Consider the following 8,175-nt stretch of genomic DNA (forward strand, 5'->3'; position numbering starts at 1 on the left):
AACCCATCCAAAGTGCACACACACAGCAGTGAACACACACCCGGAGCAGTGGGCAGCCATTTATTCTGCAGCACACAGGGAGCAGTTGAGCAGTTCGGTTTGCTCAAGGGCACCTCAGTCGTGCCCGGCCCGAGACTCGAACCCACAACCTTAGGGTTAGGAGTCAGACTCTCTAACCATTAGGCCACGACTCAGTCTCAGTCTCAGATGCCTCAGGATGCTCACATGGTTGGCCTCATCTCAGTGAAGGTCCAAATTCTTCATGACACGGAAGACAATCGGAGCTGGTACAATCTCTGGATGCTTCTGGATGGGTAGAAATAGAGAACCTTTTCTTTGGATTGTAGTTAATGTGGGTCAGGGCAAAATCTCATATCAGAATGTTGTCCTTTGTCAAAGAATACACTCACATCTCATTTTAACATCTTGCATTTTATTCATAAATAAGCCAAATACAGACAGGTGTATCCTAAAAATTCGAACCCGAAAAAAAAGTGTAGAAAAACAAAGATGCTTTCCGACAAATGTACTGCATGATACATTTAATCAAATTCCATCCATGCTTGTGCTCAGTTGACCTTGGACTTGAATCAAGACAGCAACAGGAAAAGATCGACATGACTTTTAAAGAAGGTTCATTACTTGAGTGGGATGACACAAGCTTTCTGGCTGTGTTTCAACATGAGCAATGATTTATCTGACAATAAAATGACATATAGTAGATCAGATCTATTAGAACGATGTCCGTGAATACAGGAGGAAATCATGTACATTCAGTGACTGAAGCTTGAACATGTTTGAGCAGGTTTGTGGACAAAACTTGAGTAACTCTACTTTGTACTTTGTTTACTATACTCAACATAATTGTGGGGTATTTGTACAGTATATAACTGTATAATAGTGAAATTGAAAATTTCACATAAAAAGAAAAGATACTACTCGTTCCATTTACAGCATTTCGCAGACACCCTTAACCAAAGCAACTTACATTTTATACAACTGTACACAGGAGGGTTAAGGGCCTTGCTCAGAGGCCCAGCAGAGGCTGGGATTTGAACTCACAACCTTCCAATTGGTAGTCCAACACCTTAACCTCTATGCTGCAACATCCCCATATCATCATGATACAAATCCCAAAGATTACCTCACTTCTTCTATACATCAATCAGCTGGGCTCAGTTTAGCATCAAGTCAGTGTCATTAATGTAAAAAAAACTGGTGACAACCTATCACCAGTCATGACCATTTCAAGTTACACACTGATGTTAGCGCTATATCTATCCATGTGTGTTTGAAGACAGATAAACCACCAAGCTGCATTGTGGAAGTTGAGGATGAGCGCCCTGGCCCTACCTCTTTAAACGCTGACTATATTTAACCAAGATAGCTTGCTGTATTAAGCCCTATTCGGACGGGATTAGTTTTACGTGGGGACGTGGAGTAATGCAATTTTACCTCAGGATGTCTGTAATATTTGGCCAATTTGCACGGGACAAGACATCTCAGTAAAACCAGCAGAAGTGGGAAGGGGTAACTCGCTTTACGCACCACAGTAACCTCCTTGTCGTCATGTGCGTATGACGTATGACGTATGGCTTTCGATCTTCTTTTTGCTTTAAATGGTATGCGGAAAACACTGGAGGTTTGCCACAGAGTTGGCCCACCACCTACAACGCAACCGAATGCTTCTTCAAGCGCCTCCATGCTTGCAAAACGCGCCAAAATTTGCTTGCAAAACGTGCCAAAAAAAATGCGCCGGAATTTTACTGTACATATTTACACGTACACGTCTATTCGGACGGGATTAGTATTACCTGAGGTCATTTTTCCGGACCTTTTTACAGAAGGTAAAAGTCGCCGTAATCTTTACTGACATTGTCCGTAATGATTACTGAGATGGCACATTCGGATGGGACTAAAATCACCGAGAAGCTCTGGTAATAATTACTTTACCCCCACGTCCCCACGTAAAACTAATCCCGTCCGAATAGGGCTTTAGTTAACTTATTTGTTAAATTAGCTAAGACAAAAGCTAGCTATAATGATGAATTTTGCAAACATATTGAAGGACATTTTCAGGCATCATACTGTAGTTAGTCATATACTTTTAAGACAAAACTTTTAGAGCAAATAAAACATTATAGATAATTGATACAAGACCTAGCATTAACTTCATAACATCAGAAAAAATTTTTAGATTTTTAATTCTGAAATGGATTTTTAAAGTAGCTACTTTTTAAATTTTCTATTGAGTGCATTTTTCAGCGGAATATTCTACTGTTAATCGAGTGAGATTTTCTATATTAGAATTTCTCAGTACTTTGTCCATCTCTGGGCATTAGTGCGATATGTCCAGAGAAATGTACAGAACAACAAAAGAGTAACAGCTGGCAGTCAGTGTAGGATGAAGATCAGACTGTCAGCATGAACATTCAACCATATGTTGGTTTTTCCTTTTATTGCCCATCTGTACAGGGACATTTTCCTTTTTTTCAATTCGATTTATTTCAATTCAGCTGTAGGGTATGCAAACCTTTGCTCTCAGTTGTACCTCCACCATATAGCATGTGCACTTTAGAGGTATACAGTCACTGACTACACAATTTGTCATCTCCCTTCTATCCCATTTATCAACAGAAGAAATCCCCCATAGGAATATACCAAGATTTGATTTTGGTGGCTGATTCTACGGTCATACCCCGATATTGATGAAGTGCTAGAGGATACATATTGGAAAAATATTGGTCCTGTGTTGAAAATAGTGCATCACCTAAATAATATCAGTAGTGATCTCTTTCTACTGATGGATGAGCTACACGTGGTGCAAAGCAACAGATGGACTATATGGTAGACTAGAGTACAAAAGTTCTCTAGCCCTAAGGACATAACCAAAAAAATGTGTAGAGATGTAACACGGTTAGGTTTCACAGATGTTCTTGCATTTCACAAACAAACCCCAGCCTTGCAAAGTCTTAGAATTACGTCGAATGCTATTAAATGTCCAACAGAACCAGTTAGTACATTATCAGTTATGTTACAGCAGCTATAAATATAAATATTCATCCCCTCGTCATCACTTTTTTCTCTTAAAGTTAATGCAATAAAATAATCAGCCCAGTCAAAATACTGAGAAACTGCAAAGTGATGACTTTCCCACAGTGGAAAATGACAGTATGTCTCCTTACAGAATCAACTAAATCCCAGGTCCACCAAGCTGCCACTAATGGGCCCCTGAGCAAGGCCCCTAACCCTCAATTGCTCAGTTCAGTATCAGAATCAGAATGAGGTTTATTGGCCAAGTGTATTGACACACACAAGGAATTTGGTTCCAGTTGTTGGTGACTTTCAAAAGTACAGACACAAAAAAAAAAAAAAAAAAAAAAAAAAAAAAGATAAAATTGTAAGCTCCTCTGGATTTGTATACCAAATGCTGTAAATGTAAAAGCTTGCTTGTCTCAGCCTTTGCAAATATAACTCCCTGTGATATCTTCACGTCAGCTTTTTAAATCCTTTCAGCTGATATGTATATATACTTTTTTATCTCCCAGTACCTCACATATTCCTGACAACTCTTACAATGTCATTCCCTGCTCTCATTAATCAAGACAGTCATGGGAAAACAACATCTTTCACCATATATAACTGAAAAGGATGATGCGTAATAAATTACACATAGGCTCTGCTCAGGAAATTTTATTTAATGTGAAAGTAAGGCTCACACAATTTATTTATAAAGTTACATAAAGCTGTAAATATCAAGAATTATATGAATGGCTTGAAAATGAATAAGCGTAACATACCACAGTTTCTGTGAATGCTTGTTACTGAGCGTTATGAAAGTTCTTACTAATTATTCAGCTGAGAAGTGAAATTTCTTAATATTCAGGCTTCATTAATAAGTTCATAAGGGTTAGGGTTAGTGGACACTATTGCTGTTCCGATCTAAATTAAGACATTACACAAACAGGAAAAAAGAAAACTATTTTTTAAATGAAGCCCTTCAGTGAATGATATTCCTTTGCTGTGTTAAAATGCATTTCTCATGAACACATTGCTGCATTTGGTATGGCCACTAGAGTGTGGAAGAGAGTGGTTGGCACTGTGCATGATAAAAAAGTGCAATGCCGTTGCCAACAACGCCTCTCCTCTCCCCATATGTTTGGAGCATTAGCGGATCTATTAGAAACGCCAGCATTAGTCTGGGAGATGAATCACGGGGGTGTGTGGAGTAATAGCTGCTATTTACCATCTGCATCACGAGTTTTATCCCACTTTTGGCATGCATTTATTGGAATTAGCACGACGTCCCAAACCCATGTAGATGCAAATGCAGAACACAGGCCAAGATGACTGAAACTCACACTGGGAGCTGACCAGATGAATGCAGCAGTGGTCCATAACACTAAAGGCAATGTGTGTGTGTGTGTGTGTGTGTGTGTGTGTGTGTGTGTGTGGTTGTCCAGACATGGTTCAGATGTTAGAAGTCTCAGGATGGACCATGCTGTCACTCAGGATCTCTGAAAAAATGAGCTGGACTCAAGGGCAATAGCAGAGTGCGAAAGCTTTTCTGGACATCTGCTGTTTTATCATTGTGCATCCTGGCCCATCTGGGCATCTCTCCTGACTGTGCTCACCCTCTCTCTCTCTCACTCTCTCTCTTTCTCTCTCTTCCTCTCTCCCAATGTGGGAAAGGAACTGTGGTTTATGAAGAAAGAAAATATGTTCCAGTCATCATTAGTGCTAGATAGATCTGAATATCAGCGTGTTAGCGTTCATTTTGCCCCAAGAACGAATAAAACATTCAGCAAATTCACATTCGTCTTATATAATTAGATGCCATCCTGTGTCTAAAAACCTGCATATGCCACAGCTCACCAGTGATGCTAAACAATGTGGCTGAATGTTTTATTGAAGCTCTAGCTGTTGAAGAAATCTATACACAATACAAACACAATGGACTATCAACTGTCATCATTAAATGCTTCAAAAAGGAAACATCCCAAATCATTGATGCAAAATGTGTGTGTGTTTGTGTGTGTGTGTGTGTGTGTGTGTGTGTGTATAAAAGAAGTGCACAGCTTTTGATTCAGCCGTTGCTTGGCATGCATGTTTCCCCAGGAAACCTCCCTCATATCATTATCCAGCTGGCTATACGAGAGGACTGGAGCAGAGAGCTGTTGAAATGCAGCCAGAATGCAAATATGGGTTTGATTGTTCTAAGCATCTCCGTGCATGTGTTTGGAATTAAACAGCAGATTTTGTATAAATCTAAACGAGCAGACAGATTATGTAGAACAGAAAGAAAAAATAGAATCTATTGTATATTATCTGTAGAGTGAGGTGAATTTGCTTGCACCTTCTTACATTAACCTTGTTCATTTAAAGGCATTCTTATCAGGGCTTGGGTTAGAAAATTGTATATTTTTAGCCCAAACTAGATTTACATCCTCCATCACAGACCTGCTGGCTCGTTCCATGCCTTCCTTGGCATGTCCCTGCTGCTGTCTGTCTCTGTCACATTCTGAGCCAGTTGTGTAGATGATTTCAACAGTGTTTTATGAATGTGACATTGACATTTGTGTGCTGTTGCATAGAGATGCCGGTTTCTGTAGGGCTGCCTTGTGCACCCTCCCCATTGTGCTATTTAATTACATGATCTGAGCTCCAGCATCCCTGGCGTAGTGCCTCCTACGTCCATCTCTCTATCTCTTACTTTGTAGATCCTCTTCTCGCTCCACGATCCCTTGATCCATCTCCGTTTGCTGAATCTGAAACACATCCTGGATTTGAAATAAGCTTTGTACCCCATCAATCACTGTAGCTAACTTTAATTTACACCAACAATTTATATTTATAACAACATTTATTTATGGGCTAGGTTTCAGATGTTATTTTAGTATCCCAAGTAAAGAATGTTCAAATAATGTGAAGGAGTTTCATAGTAAAGTGTTATGATAGCTTTTCCAAATTTTGTATTTCACTTACTGAATGTGATATAAACGTAACTGTAACTGTTCTTTAATAACGTCTACGTACACGTTTCGACTTACTTTACTTTTGTATTCTCTGTATTCTGTTTTGGGGGTCCTCTTTGTGATTGTAATATCCAGCCTCCTGTAGCACACTCACCCCTTCTACATTTTTCCTGCCTTTTCTGCCCCAACTCTAACAGATGTCATATACTTCCTTTTTCAAGCCAGGTTAGAGAACTGGGAAAACTGTGGCAGTTCCCTTTTCGCGCTCCATTGTTTAGAATTGTTTAGGAATATTTCATTTTCCTTTATTGTAATTCTAGTCTCTGTAGATCAGTCATAAATTCAAAAATTTCCTAAATGCATTAAACACAAAAATTGTACAGGTGAAGAGCTTTAAACAATATTGGAGATTGGAGGAAATGTATGATCACAGGCTGGTTTGACTTTTTGAGAACCTGCTGATCTCTGAGTGTGTCATACACAACAGTCTCTAGAGTTCACACAGAATAAAAAAATGGTGTGCAGTGGTTCTATAAGCGGAAATGTCTCGTTTAGTAAGGCAATTTTAACTCATATAAGCGCTCTTAAGAACAAAATCAAGGAAAATTGGTTCATCTTACTGATGGAAGAGCAAAGTTTTGATACTTGCATACTGTTTGCTGTTATAAAGCCATCTAGTAGCCACTAGATGCTCTTAGAATACACATACAAGCACATAACAAGATGTGAATGGTCCTGAATCACTGTGTCTATTGATCATTTAAAACATATTATACATATACAGACAGACAATACAGGTTCAGGCCAGACAAAAAAGTTAAAAGGCTACAAGGAACCACATATATGTACATGGTACATGCACTACATATAGAGTAAATACATAAACTAATGCATATAAACCCAAATAGAACTTCCAAATGTGGCTACAGGAAAGATAATGGCCTTAATGGCATAATGGCATGTGGATCCAATAAGTCTCTCTTTGCTTAAGGTGCTTACGTTTGTCTTCGCCGCTGGTGCCACATTAAACCCACTCAATTCCTGACACCTCTAAAGTACAATGGCTCTTACTGTATGTTTGGCTTTAGGATAATGCTTAGCCATGGGGTACTTTAGATTTCCCTTGTGTATCCCATATCTATGTTCTGACACTATTTCCCTTAACTTCCTTTACTGGTGCCGGTATAGAAACGTCCACCGTAGCCTATAAATCACATGAGATGTTTTTCTGTCAGTAAAGTCTTCAATTCTATAAGCGTTACCTTTAATCATATTTGAATAATTTCCACAGGCAAAAGCAGACACCAGGTGTCACTTCTACTACCCGTGAGATCACACACATCAAAACTACCTGAGATCACACACAACAAAAGCATCTGACTAAATCAGATTCCACTCTTGTTACCACAAACAAAGCATCTTAAAATACAGTGCCGTTGTCTTTGAGACAAACTAAAATATAGATGTATGAAATAACAATCATGTGTTTTAGATGAAACAGGTAACAACTTTTACTTTACATTTTAGCAGACACCATTATCCAGTGACTTACAATTTATACAACTGAGGGTTAAGGGCATTGCTCAGGCACCCAGCAGTGGCAGCTTGTTAGACATGGGATTCGGACTCACAACCTTCCGGTCAGTAGTCCAACACCTTATCCACTAGGCTACCACATCCCTTTTGGCAATTGGTATAAATAAGAATGAAAAAGGCACACTGAAAAAAATAAAATCACAAATGGAACTTCCTGTCTGTCTTTAAACATGCTAGACACACAAACACAGATGGGCAACTTACAGTATCTACATATCTTATATCCAGCCTTCTCATGGATATTTAGGAGATTTTCCTACCAGACCACCAGAGGGCAAAAATGCAAGTTTGAGTTAAAAGTCTTCTTTCGTTGTGTTTCATTTCCTTTGTTCATTGTGCTTACCTGTTCTGTGTAAAGTGATTAGTCACTTCACATATAAGTTCGATTTTGACGTGACAAGCAGTAGAAATTTGAATTTACTAGACACCCAAGCTCACTAACCTCAATTAAATTTTATTTGTATAGCACTTTTAACAATAGAAATGGTTGCAAAGCAGGTTTACAGGAATATAAAAAATGACAAAGTTAGCCATCCTCATCTGGGTGACACCGATTATTACGATTATAAATCATTTACTTTCTATAACAGTATATAGACAAGTG

The sequence above is a fragment of the Tachysurus vachellii genome, chromosome 19 (assembly GCF_030014155.1).
Source record: "Tachysurus vachellii isolate PV-2020 chromosome 19, HZAU_Pvac_v1, whole genome shotgun sequence".
Taxonomy (NCBI): domain Eukaryota; kingdom Metazoa; phylum Chordata; class Actinopteri; order Siluriformes; family Bagridae; genus Tachysurus; species Tachysurus vachellii.